Raw genomic sequence first — 15,294 nt, 5'->3', positions numbered from 1 at the left:
GTTAATACACATATCTAAGTCAGTAAAAGAGAAATATGACCTCAGGTAAATTGGGTACATTTTAAATTCATCAAAGTACTGGGAAGAGAGGACCCCATTTATGATTGAAATCTTCTATTTTATTATTTCTTTTGCAAATATGGTTTTCCACAAAGAATATTTCTTTCAAAGTTTTTATAAATAGAGCTATGTTTGGAAGCGTATTTTTAATACTGCATATGTAAATGTGTCTTTTTGCTGCAATGATGATGTGATTTAGTAATATATTATGATGTAGAGAACCAAACCTAACCATATGTTTTGATAATAGCAGTGGATGAGGGTATAAATTGTTAAGCCAAATTTGTAGGTTTTTCCAAAAAGTTTGTGTCTCCTGACATTCCCAGTACACATGACAAACACTCTCATTTAAATCATTGCAGAAACAACATAGACTGCTATCAACCTTTTTCATCTTAAGCAATTCTCTTTTTGTATAAATAACTCCTTGTAGAAATCTATATTGAAAATCTAAAAGTTTTGTGTCTTGCAATCCTTTTCTGTATGCTGTAAATATATTTTTCCAGTCAAAGTCTATTTCAGGAAATAGCAGTTGCCATTTATTACACATATTTGGGTGTATATCATTGGAAATAAGTTTATCATAAAAAGTCCTGCAGCCTTTAGATGTTTTACTAGATATATCTGACATTGGTTAATATTTAAATTCCTGACTGGTATTAAATGACAGTGGTTAAGAGTATTTTTCCAAGAGTCAGGTAATACATGTAGTAAATATTCATAATCTAAAAAAGTGCCTTTGATACCATATAATTCTTTTAAGGATTCCATTGACAATAATCCAGTTTCATCACAGATATCCCTAATATTTATAATCCCTTTATCTGCCCAGTTCTTTATGAAGTTTAATGAATTTTTAAAATTATGATTAAACCATAATGGTTGGGATAGAATTTCATTAATGTTATTAGGGTCAATATAATGTTTTTTGGGGAATAGTTGCCATGCTTTTAGCACATCACGCCAAAAAGGATTTTCAATCTTAAAGTAAGTTTCAGAATTTGCTCCAAAATTAAATATGTCTTTAAAAGGTATATTGCATGGATTATTCTTATCACCTCTTTTGAAATACTGTCTTAAAGTAGATAATTTCAAAGCGTCTATAAATGTTTTTGCATCAATCATTCTCAAACCTCCTTCTTCATAGTTGTTTTTAATTACATTCTTTTTTTATTTTATCATTCTTGTCATTCCAAATAAATTTAAAAAACATTTTGTCAAGGGACATAATAAATTCTGCTGGTGGGTTTGGCAAGGAATTGAAAATATGGACCAATTTGGATATTGCTAGAGTTTTTATTCCTGTTATTTTACCGATAAGTGTTAAATTTCTTTTTCTCCAAGATGCTAAGAGTCTATTAATTCCCTCCAGTCTCTTTTTTTGTGTTGATTACCCATAAGTCTTTAAGATCTGGTGTAAATTTAATACCTAGCACATCAAATTCACCAGTTACCCATTCAATTTTCAGATCATTACATATTTTATCCATAGATTTAGCTTTGGATCCAATCCAGATTGCTTTTGATTTGTCTAAATTAATTTTCAAGCCTGACATTTTGTAAAACTTATTAATTGTGTCAATAGCAGAGTACAAACTCTCTTCAGTTCCATCAAGAAATAGTTCAGTATCATCGGCATATTGATCCAGTTTATATTCATTATCATTGATGACAATACCTTTGATGTTTTCATTATTTCTTATCATGCAACCGAGAATCTCAGCCACAAAAAGGAAAAGATATGGGGATAGAGGGTCTCCCTGTCTACATCCCCTTTCATTTGCAAAGAACTCGGATAGATTACCATGTTGGATAACACAAGATGTTGTCTCATAGGTTAATATATTTATCCATCTTATCATTTCAGGGCCAAATTCAAGTTTATGTAAAACCAGGTTGATAAAATCTTTTGAAACAGTGTCAAACGCTTTTTCAAAGTCAATCAGAATCAGCAAACCAGGAATGTTTTGTTTCTTTGTTTCGAACATTATATCATATAACAATCTTGTATTTTCACTAATAGTCCTACCCGGTATAAAACCAGTTTGGTTAGAGTGAATAAGTTCATCTAAAGTAGTTTTTAATCTATGTGCAATGCAGGAGCTGATAATTTTATAAATAGCATTAAGTAAAGTGATTGGCCTCCAATTTTTAAGTAATGTTCTATCTTTTTGGGGTTTTGGAATACAGGTGATAACACCCCTTTTCATATTCAAAGACATTTCCTTTTTTGTTGATACTTCTTTACTAAATCTATAGATACAACTTTTTAATTCTTTCCAAAAAAATTTAAAGAAATCAATAGGAAATCCATCAATCCCTGGGCTTTTATTATTCTTCATCCTGCAAACAGCAACTTGTTTAAAGTTGGAGTTTTAATATCCTTTAAGCAGTCTTCTTCCTTATATTGTTCCTGAGAGGCATAGAGAAATTTATAATATAGTTTTACTTCATTCAGTATTGATTTGCTGTCAGTGATATCGTTCTTATCATTAGTTATTATCTTATTAATTGATTTTTTTGAGAAATTCCTATTTTCTAGATGGCAGAAATATTTTGAAGGTTTTTCTCCTTCTTCATACCAAAGAATTCGATTTCGGATTTGTATTCCTTTCATTTCCTCACTTTTAATTTCTTCCATTTCTTTCTTATATTTTGATAGTTCATTCAAAAGTTTTTCATTAATGTTTTGGAAGTTTTTTCGAATAGTATCTTCGACCTGTTTTATTTTTGATTCTAGTTCTTCTGTATGTTTTACCTTTGTTTTCTTTATGTAGGATGAAAAAGATATGGTCTTTCCTCGGATTTTCATTAATAATGTTTCTAGAAATAAGGAGTTGGAAATTGTAAGTTTAATATTTTCAGTGTTTTTAAAGTTATCTATTTTTTCTGTTGAGTATTCCTGAACAGTGTCATTTAAAATAGTTCTGACTAAGTTTCCATATTCAGGATTTAACAACAAGGAATTATTAAACTTCCAGTACCCATGTCCTCGTTCCTGGCTTAAGGCGTTTGAAAAAGTTAACGTTATTGTTGAGTGGTCACTTTTATAGCCTGGCAAAATATCTGAATCCAAGCTTATATCAAATATATCTTCTGATACAATAAAGAAATCAAGTCTGGCTTGTTGTCTTGGATGTTTTTTCCACCAGGTGTATTTTCTACATTTATCATTCAAATTCCTCCAGACATCAATCAGATTATAAGATTCGATAAATTCTAATACAGTATTTCTTGATTTTGGGTTGTTTACATGCTTATAATTCTCAAGATCAATTGTAGGATCAATCACCAAATTCCAGTCTCCAACAATTACCATAGAATCATTCTCAAAATTCAGAATATTTTCAAATAGATTAATGTAAAATTGATGGTCATCGTTATTAGGACCATAGAGATTAGTCAGTGTCAGTCTTTTATCCTCTACGGTTATATCAGCGATTATATAATTGCCATTTTCATCTATTAAGGTCCTGTGTATTTTGAGATCAATATCGTTGTTAAAAAGAATGGCCACTCCTCTGGAATTAGATTTAAAAGGTGCAATTATGGATTGTAAACCCCATTCATTTCTCATGATATTGCAAGTAGATTCATCAATATGAATGTCTTGTAAACATATAATTGAGTGTAATTTTTTCCTATGTATGTTCATTAATTCTTTTCTTTTAGATTTATTAGCAAGTCCTCTACAATTAGCTGAGATAATTTTAATTTTCTTAACATTATCCATTGTCATCAATAGTTTTAGGAGTTCTCAGAAATATCCATATACATACAATCTGTCTAGATATTGTGGCATCTTTGTAAACTGAATGGAGGTAGAAGTGCTCAAAAAATGACTGTGACTGTGAGAAAGCGTGTAATGCAAACACTTGTTTTGTGATATCCTGGGAACCATTATTTTTTGATAAATGAAGAGAATAAATAAAAGGAAATAGAAGGTAACTAAAACAGAACAACGAGCGAACCATGCTCTTGATCTTCGAGATCCAGCCACATGAAAGAAAGCCCAAATGTGCCACCATCGTCCTTGCCTGATATAATAAAAACACCTCAAAGGCGGGACCTGCATCCAATATTATTAAATGGACTTCTTATCTAGTATGTTCCGAGTCTATAATAAGTGTAGAGAGATTGTTATCTGACATTAAAAAACATACGAACCCCAACTGTGCACACAGAGTGACAGACACACATCCGTGAAAACATCCGGTAGTCCCGGGGTGAATGAAATGGCTATAAATAGAACACCACGTGTACTTGTTTACAAACATTGGATGCAAAGCGAGGACAGAACATTTCAGTATGAATGGCTCAAAGAATAGTTCTCGTTGCCTGATCGTCAAATTTATGGGCACATTTGAGTTGTATAATAATCATGTCCAACTTCAAAAATGTTCTTTGATATATATATGGCAGATTACGTCATATACACACACGTACAAGTGATACACATGTTTACAGTTCAGTGAATATAGAACACGGTGATTAGTTGATTAGAATGCTTCATCAAGTCCAATTGTTCTCCAGTTCTCCTGTGGGTTCTTCCTGACCTGCAGGGAGATGTCGATTCCCTTTTCGAGAATCCGCGTCTGAACTTTGTGGGTTTTTCTCAGTTCAAAGGCTTTATTTGCGAGACGGCCACGGTGTTTTTTTAGGAAGACAGGAAGATCAGTTCGGATTGTCACCTTCTTCTCCTTAAGAATACCCCAGTTCTTCCCAGCACCGCTGTAGACATTTTGTCTATCTATTGCCCTGACGAACTTCACCACGATTGGCTTCGGCATTGAAGCCCTAAAGTTTTGGGGATCCGTGCTCTTTCTGGGTAGTCTATGTACATTATCGAACACCATCTCCTCGGCCCGCTGTATTCCCAGTAAAGTGAAGATTTCTTTTATCGCGGTTTCCGGATCTTTCTCATCGGGTATGCCATAAATTAGCAAGTTGTTTTTCCTGGAGTAAAGTTCAAGAGTGAGAATCTTTTTGTCATATTCCATTTTCATTGCCGACATCTCGTTTTTCAACGTATTTATTTCCAAAATGTTCGTCTCAATCTGTTCAGCATTGTATTGAACCGTGGCAAGAATGTCGGAAGTTTTAGTGTGTAAATCCTTTATCTCAGTATTCATCAAGTCCATTTTACTCACTAATTCCTTAGTTTGTACTTGTAGAGCTTCAGCAATAAAGCATTTTAAGTCCTCCCGGTCTCCCTTGTCGAGATCAATGGCGGCCGGCGTGGTCGTCAAGCTGGACGAGCTAGATATTTTCTCGACGTTCGTGTGGGTTCTAGTCTGAACACCATCCTCTACAGATGTATTCGACGGCTTACCGGGTGTACTTAAATCTTGTTTTGCTCTGTTGTGTCTTTTGTTGTTGGACATTTTTAGCTCAAATCTGGATTTTCGGAGAGCAAGTGGTTAACGTGTTGTCATGGGTTGATTGTTCTGGAATTAAATCAGATAAGTAGTTTGGAGTAAGGTTATTATTCATTTTGTAGAATATAGTAAGTTTTTTCATTTTTCTACGCTTAACTAATGGTATGAAATTGGTCTCCTTGTAGATTGTTTCATTCCTCTCACGGCTCCACAAATCGTTCTTAGAGTGTCTAATTGTAAATTTTCTAGAATCATAGACTGTTCTTTCGTACAGTTGTCCCATAAGTGACAACAATGATCGAAGTGTGGAAGTATGTAATAGGTTTACATACATTCTAATGTATGTCTAGTTAATCTATACTCTCCCAAAAACGAAACGCATCATGAAAATAGCAATTTCATGTAGCAATGAATTAAAACGTGATTCATTTTACAAAAGGTTTTGCTCTGTTTATGAGTCCTATGGTGTTTATGTTTTGAAACATCACAACAAAACGCACCATCCGTAAAATACCCGTATTTAACAGCATGATTTTCAATTTCGGCGTGTAGTGTCACAGAATACACAATTCACATGCAATGCACGTGAAAGTTGGGGATCAGATAGTCTCAATGATGGGTATAAAAAGGTTGATCGCTGTCTGTCGATTATTCACTGTATTTGGAATATTGTTGATGAGCGCAAAATGCCACGTCTAAGTGAAGCCAACCGTCATATCGCCATTGGTTTGCTTAAAGCTGGCCAGTCAACGTGCAGTTGCCCGACGCATGAATGTTCACCAAAGCACCATTTCACAGCTCTGGGAGAGATATCGCCGGCAGAATGCGGTAGCAGATGCCCCTCGTAGTGGGCGACCTCGAGCGACCATTGCGGCGCAGGATCGCTACATCCGGGTACATCACCTGCGTCATCGAACAGCTACGGCGACCAGTACCGCTCGACAAATACCCGGATTGAGAAGGCTTTCTGCACAGACCGTCAGGAACAGGTTGAGAGAGGCTGGTTTACGTGCCAGAAGACCTCATTTTGGCCCTGTGCTTCGACAACAACATCGTCGACATCGAGTTCAATGGTGCACCAACGTTCAGGCCTGGAACCTACCGAATTGGCGTAGCATCTGGTTCAATGATGAATAACGATTTCTATTGGAACGACGCGATGGAAGAATGCGGGTGTACAGACGTCGACGTGAACGTTTCACCGACGCTTGCGTTCCCCAGGTGGACAGATTCGGCCGGGGCAATGTTATGATGTGGGCAGCGATCACCTGCCGTAGGAGAAGTGATTTGGTGATGATCCAGGGCAACCTGACAGCCCAACGGTACTGTGACGAAATCCTACGCCCACGCCTCCTTCCCATCATTGATCGCCAGAGGGAGTTGTTTCAACAGGACAATGCCAGGCCCCACACAGCACGTCACACTAGAGACTTCCTCCAGAACCACAACATCAATGTGCTCCCCTGGCCCTCAAGATCACCGGACTTAAACCCGATGGAACATCTGTGGGATGCCCTGGAGAGACGGGTGCGACGCCGTAACCCTCAGCCCCAGACACTTCAGCAACTCGCACAGGCACTACAGGCAGAGTGGGCTGCGATTGGGCAACACGTGATTCTGAGACTTATTCGTTCGATGCCGAGGCGATGCCGTGCAGTTCTGGATGCCCACGGTGGTCACACGAGGTATTGACTTCAGCGCTTATGGAAATGTACTGTTTATGGAAATGTACTTCATTTACTTGAGTTCCTTTCATTTCTATGGGTGAACATACAGAGGGATTTACTTTGCGGGAGATTAAATCGTTTCAGTTTTTGTTGGATTAAAATTTACTTGACACAAATAGTCATTATTCATCAACAGCAATATTCGTCGATGCCATCGACAATATCATGGATGTATACTAAGAACAGTAGCGGCCCTAAGACTGATCCCTGGGGGGCCCTGCCGATATATGTTTTAAATCTGATGATCGGCCATCTATAACTACTCTTTGACTCTATTTCTAAGATAACTGCGAAACCATTTAATTAAGCTACCACGTATTCCATAAGCTTCTAATTTTAACAATGTATTGAATCTCATGTTCAGGGTGTGAGGAAACTAAAACTAGCAGTTTGTGGGAAAATTGTGCAGGAAGCCTGTACCATGAACAGTTCAGCAAATATAACATACATGTCATCTTCTCGTGCTACAGCAAACTATATCTTATACAGAACCCATGGTTGTGAGAAATTTCAAAATATTACAAAAAATATAGTGTCTCAAACAATCGTTGACAAATTTCGAAAATCATAGATATCCTGCACAAACTGCGCAACACATGCACCTCCACTGATTCCCACATACGGACGGCTGCGTCCGCAGATATTGATCAACACTTTTACAACTAGACCTTTGAAGAAATATCACCGATCCCAATTCCCAAATATGTGAAGTTTTTGAAAGACATTTAGAAGTTGGATGAATATGAATACATGACACGTCTTATGGATAACAACTTCTTTTTTTATATACCCACACGGACCAGTACATTCACTACCTGTCAAATCACCACCCTCAAATCAAACAAGCTATCATTGCCACTGAGTCCAACCCACACCCTAGAGGATGTGTGTACGAAATAGCATGCAACTGCAGGGTCAAATACATAGGAGAGACATCACGCCCCATAGCAACCAGGATAAAAGACCTCTGTAGAAAAATCTGACATGAAATATGCCCTTTCGGAACACCTCATGAAAATCCCGACCACCATACTTCTTGGCAACAAACCAAGATCCTACACACCAACATCAACCACTGGAAAAAGAGGAAACTTCAAGAAATCATCGGGATCCAGAGAAAGAAGCTTAAGCCAGCCATTAACCGAGACCAAGGCATTTACCTTCCTAGTGTATATTCTATTTAGCCCAGCGGATAAGTGCAGTTTTTCACTGAATTGTGCGCTTTGTGTGACAAGCATGAAATTTGGCATGATTGTAGCTTATACCCTTCTTATTAAAACAAAAGATCGAGAGGCCTCGCAGATTTTCTATTTTCCATAATTTTGGGGAAAAAAGTGAAACAAAATCATTTTTTCTTCTATTTTTGTCATAACTTCTTTTAAAATTCTCCAATTCTCATAAGTCATGTATCAAATTGTAGGGAATTCATATCTGATCAATCTATACATGTATTTTTATCTTTAACGGTTAGGTCTCCAGAAGTAATTTTATACCATGACTACCCGAAAACGGGAACTTTGGCCGCCATTATTCAAAATGGCCGCCATATAGACTATATCAGTAAAATAAGTATGATATCATCCCATGATCTAACATATTTTTATCATTTCTTTGCAAATTCAATATCAGAAGCCTCGTAGATTCTGGCCATTTTTCATTTTTGGAGGGAAAAAATGGGGAAAACTTGAATTTTCAAAAAAATGCTATTTTAACTCAATCTTAAATCCTCATAAATTATGTACATAGAATATTGTGAGAACAGATGAAGTTTATTTGAAGGAATATGTCATTAGATTTACTTACATGTATCATGTATGAGCTTGGTTGGCTATGTATCATCTATAAAAAAAAACAAATCAAAATCAACGGAAACTTATCTCATTTCAACACCAATCTCAAAGTAGCTGTCTCAGCAAGTTGTGGAAGGTTACTCAATCATGTGTAATTGTATCTAGCTTGACAAAATCAGAAAAGGGCAGTGCACTAAGGCGCTGCTTTAACGCACTTGGACCAGTTTGAACATTTTTCACACATGCATTTCAGCAATTCCTGGCAGCTCTTTCCTGCCTTCGGGAGAGTTGTCCATAGATATGATGGATCAAAGCTGATTCTGTTGGTGGAATATTGTCCAGTGTTCTCCCCATTGTGGCCAACAAATCCTTTCTTGTTTCATTCATTTTCATGAGATTGCGTGGTGTCATACAGCAGCACAACAAATCTCCCATGTACCCAACTATGTGATCTTACACAAGTTTAATTTCTACGTGTCCCACGTTTAGGAAACTGCTTCAGCAAGAGTCAGTGCGTCAGCTTCTACAATAACGGCCGCATTGACTGTGAATGTCCGAACCACAACGCTAACCTCCACTGTATAGACGGAGAATGTCACTGTGGCTACCCCTCGTAAGTATACGACCTCCACTGTATTGACTGGCAATGTCACTGTGGCTACCCATCGTAAGTATATAACCTCCACTGTATTGACAGACAATGTCACTGCGGCTACCCATCGTAAGTATACAACCTCCACTGTATTGACGGGTAATGTCACTGTGGCTACCCCTCGTAAGTATATACAACCTCCACTGTGTGGACGAGGAATGGCACTGTAGCTACCCATCGTAAGTGTAGAACCTCCACTGTATTGACTGGCAATGTCACTGTGGCTACCACTCGTAAATATATAACCTCCACTGTATTGACTGGCAATGTCACTGTGGCTACCCATCGTAAGTATATAACCTCCACTGTATTGACGGACAATGTCACTGTGACTACCCCTCTTAAGTATATACAACTTCCACTGCATTGACGGACAATGTCAATGTGGCTACCCCTCGTAAGTATATAACCTCCTCTGTATTGACAGACAATGTCAATGTGGCTACCCCTCGTAAGTATACAACCTCCACTGTATTGACGGACAATGTCACTGTGGCTACCCATCGTAAGTATACAACCTCCACTGTATTGACGGACAATGTCACTGTAGCTACCCATCGTAAGTATACAACCACTACTGGACTTACGGACAATGTCACTGTGGCTACCCCTCGTAAGTATACAACCTACACTGTATTGACTGGCAATGTCAATGTGGCTACCACTCGTAAGTATACAACCTCCACTGTATTGACTGGCAATGTCACTGTGGCTACCCCTCGTAAGTATATAACCTCAACTGTATTGACTGGCAATGTCACTGTGGCTACCCCTCGTTAGTATACAACCTCCACTGTGTGCACGAGGAATGTCACTGTGGCTACCCCTCGTAAGTATACAACCTCCACTGTATTGACGGAGAATGTCACTGTGGCTACCCCTCGTAAGTATATACAACCTCCACTGTATTGACTCCCGCTGTCACTGTGGCTACCCATCGTAAGTATACAACCTCCACTGTATTGACGGACAATGTCACTGTGGCTACCCCTCGTAAGTATACAACCTCCACTGTATTGACGGAGAATGTCACTGTGGCTACCCCTCGTAAGTATATACAACCTCCACTGTATTGACTGAGAATGTCACTGTGGCTACCACTCGTAAGTATACGACCTCCACTGTATTGACTGGCAATGTCACTGTGGCTACCCATCGTAAGTATATAACCTCCACTGTATTGACGGAGAATGTCACTGTTGCTACCCCTCGTAAGTATACAACCTCCACTGTATTGTTTTGGGTCGTTGTCCTGCTGGAAAATCCAAACATTTCCATAGAACACGTGATCAGATGGAAGTAAATGTCCCTCGAGAATATCTGTGTACCGCTCACTGTTCCTATTCCCATCAAATACACAGAGGGGCGTTGCCCCTAACACAGATATGCCACCCCACACGTTAAATTTCGGACTGTACTTTGGGCGCTGATACCAAGGCTTTTCAGTTTGTTTGGTCCAGAATTTCAGTGTATTAGGAAACAGCCACACAGAACTTTCATCTGAGAAAATCACATTGTCCCAGTTAAAATTTCTATGCTGTAAGCACCAATTCAACCTTCGCTCCTTTTGTTCAGGTTTCATGATCGGTGATGGAATTCCTCAACTTTTCTGCCAACCCATTGCATGCAGCTCAGATCTAATTGTCTCCTTACAGACAGCCACAGTTCCTCTATCAATCATATCCAGCCTTAAGTTTTCTAAACTCCTTCGTTTGTTCTTAGAAATAAGAATACCAAGCCGCCTCCTGTCACCGACAGTTTTCTGGGCCTACCTGCGCCTCCCTGGTGCTCAATGTCATATCCATTTGCAATATTTTTTCAAAACACGATAAACAGTGGACAGAAGGATGCCTGTTCTACTTGAAATCACTTTAGCTGATCTGATGTCCTTGTTATAATACTCTAAAATCAACTTCCACTTCTCTAAATCATCCATACTGAGGATCACTGAAAATATCGTCTGCTAGCAAGTAAACAAAGGGGGAATACTCTTTACAAACTAATGAAAAAGGATAAACGGAGATGTCTCTCTTGAATGAAACCAAGCACTTGATAGCTGGTCACGATTGTTTATACTAGAAATCCAAATAAACATATTCCTAAAATTCTAAATAATTTCTGGTCATACTATACATCTGCTGCTACCACCAAGGATACTTCCCTTGCATGGTTTCCCCCTTTCTGGCGAACACCTGTTATCATCACTACTTGCAAGAGATTCAGGAATGGATGTTTATGTTAGAGTAGCAATCGTACATTTGCTTTTTGTAGAGATCCCTGTGATTATTGAGAATTGTTTGGTCCTTTGTATTTACAGATAAGGCTAGCAGAGAGAGAGTGAGTGATTGAGTATTTACGCCGCGCTTGGCAATATTCCAGCAATATCACGGCAGGGGACAAAAGAAATGGGCGTCATGTGGAGAATCGAACCCGGGTCTTCGGCGTGACGAGCGAAAGCTGTAACCACAAGGCTATCCACGATCCCGATAAAGATAGAGCTAATTTGAGACTGACCTCATTCACAACATTGATATTTAACAAACGTGACGTGCCTCTCCTTCAGCTGTGACCGATTCCACGGTATAGAGGATCGAGGGTCACATTATCTAGATGGAACTTGTCTTTACGGCCACAGCATATACACCTGTCACCACAACACACATGTAGCCAAAGTACTTACACTTGTAACCACAACACACCCGTAGCCACAGTACTTACACTTCTCACTACAACACATCTGTACCATCAGTAATTAAAATCTCAATACAACACACCTGTAGCAACAGTACTTACACTTGTCACCTCAACACACCTGTAGCAACAGTACTTACACTTGTCACCACAACACACCTGTAGACACAGTACTTACACTTGTCACCACAACACACCTGTAGACACAGTACTTACACTTGTCACCACAACACACCTGTAGCAACAGTACTTACACTTGTCACCACAACACACCTGTAGCCACAGTACTTACACTTGTCACACAACACACCTGTAGCCACAGTACTTACACTTGTCACAACAACACACCTGTAGCCACACAGTACTTACACTTGTCACCACAACACACCTGTAGCAGTACTTACTTACTTGTCACAACAACACACACTGTAGACATAGTACTTACACTTGTCACAACAACACACCTGTAGCCACAGTACTTACACTTGTCACACAACACACCTGTAGCCACAGTACTTACACTTGTCACAACAACACACCTGTAGACACAGTACTTACACTTGTCACCACAACACACCTGTAGCCACAGTACTTACACTTGTCACCACAACACACCTGTAGACACAGTAATTACACTTGTCACCACAACACACCTGTAGCCACAGTACTTACACTTGTCACCACAACACACTTGTAGACACAGTACTTACACTTGTCTCCACAACACACCTGTAGCAACAGTACTTACACTTGTCACCACAACAAATCTGTAGACACAGTACTTACACTTGTCACCATAACACACCCGTAGCAACAGTACTTACACTTGTCACCACAACACACCTGTAGCCACAGTACTTACACTTGTCACCACGATACACCTTTAGCCACAGTACTTACACTTGTCACCACAACACACTTGTAGCCACTGTACTTACACTTGTCACCACAACACTCCTGTAGTCACAATACGTACACTTGTCAAAACAATGCACCTGTAGCCACAGAACTTAAACTTGACACAACGACACACCTCTAGCAATAGTTCTAATACTTGTTTCCACAACACAACTGTGGCCACAGTTCTTACAGTTTTCACCACAACACACCTGTAGCCACAGTACTTACACTTGTCACCACAACACACCTGTAGACTCAGTACTTCCACTTGTCACCACAACACACCTGTAGCCACAGTACTTACACTTGTCACAACGATGCACCTGTAACCACAGTATTAATACTTGTCACCACGATGTACCAATAGCCACAGTACTTACACTTGTCACAACGACACACCTGTAACCATAGTACTTACACTTGTCACCACAACACACGTGTAGTAACAGTACTTACACTTGTCACCACAACACACAGTAGCCACAGTACTTACACTTGTCACCACAACACACCTGTTGCCACAGTACTTACACTTGTCACCACAACACACCTGTAGCCACAGTACTTACACTTGTCACCACAACACAACTGTAGCCACAGTACTTACACTTGTCACCACAACACACCTGTAGCCACAGTACTTACACTTGTCACCACAACACACCTGTAGACACAGTACTTTACACTTGTCACAGTACAACACACACCTGTAGCCACAGTACTTACACTTGTCACCACAACACACCTGTAGACACAGTACTTACACTTGTCACCACAACACACCTGTAGCAACAGTACTTACACTTGTCACCACAACACACCTGTAGACACAGTACTTACACTTGTCACCACAACACACCTGTAGCCACAGTACTTACACTTGTCACCACAACACACCTGTAGCCACAGTACTTACACTTGTCACCACGATGCACCTTTAGCCACAGTACTTACACTTGTCACCACAACACACCTGTAGCCACAGTACTTACACTTGTCACCACAACACACCTGTAGCCACAGTACTACACTTGTCACTTGTCACAACACACCTGTAGCCACAGTACTTACACTTGTCACCACAACACACCTGTTAGCCACAGTACTTACACTTGTCACCACAACACACCTGTTGCCACAGTACTTACACTTGCACCACAACACACCTGTAGCCACAGTACTTACACTTGTCACCACAACACACCTGTAGACAGTACTTACACTTGTCACCACAACACACCTGTAGCCACAGTACTTACACTTGTCACCAACGATGCACACCTGTAGCCACAGTACTGTAACTTGTCTTACACTTGTCACCACAACACACCTGTAGCCACAGTACTTACACTTGTCACCACAACACACAAGTAGCCACAGTACTTACACTTGTCACCACAACACACCTGTAGCTACAGTACCTACACTTGTCACCACAACACAACCTGTAGCCACAGTACTTACACTTGTCACCACAACACACCTGTAGCCACAGTACTTACACTTCTGTCACCACAACACACCTGTAGCCACAGTACTTACACTTGTCACCACAACACACCTGTAGCCACAGTACTTACACTTGTCACCACAACACACTGTAGCCACAGTACTTACACTTGTCACCACAACACACCTGTAGACACAGTACTTTCACTTGTCACCACAACACACCTGTAGCCACAGTACTTACACTTGTCACCACAACACACCTGTAGCCACAGTACTTACACTTGTCACCACAACACACCTGTAGCCACAGTACTTACACTTGTCACCACAACACACCTGTAGACACAGTACTTACACTTATTCCACAACACACCTGTAGCAACAGTACTTACACTTGTCACCACAACACACCTGTAGACACAGTACTTACACTTGTCACCACAACACACCTGTAGCCACAGTACATACACTTGCCACCACAACACACCTGTAGCCACAGTTCTTACACTTGTCACCACAACACACCTGTAGCCACAGTACTAACACTTGTCACCACAACACACCTGTAGCCACAGTACTTACACTTGTCACCACAACACACCTGTAGCCACAGTACTTACACTTGTCACCACAACACACCTGTA

The sequence above is a fragment of the Haliotis rubra genome, unplaced genomic scaffold, assembly GCF_003918875.1.
Source record: "Haliotis rubra isolate DU_JTF1 unplaced genomic scaffold, ASM391887v1 Scf890, whole genome shotgun sequence".
NCBI classification, from domain to species: Eukaryota; Metazoa; Mollusca; class Gastropoda; order Lepetellida; family Haliotidae; genus Haliotis; species Haliotis rubra.
Note: the sequence above shows the minus strand (reverse complement) of the source record.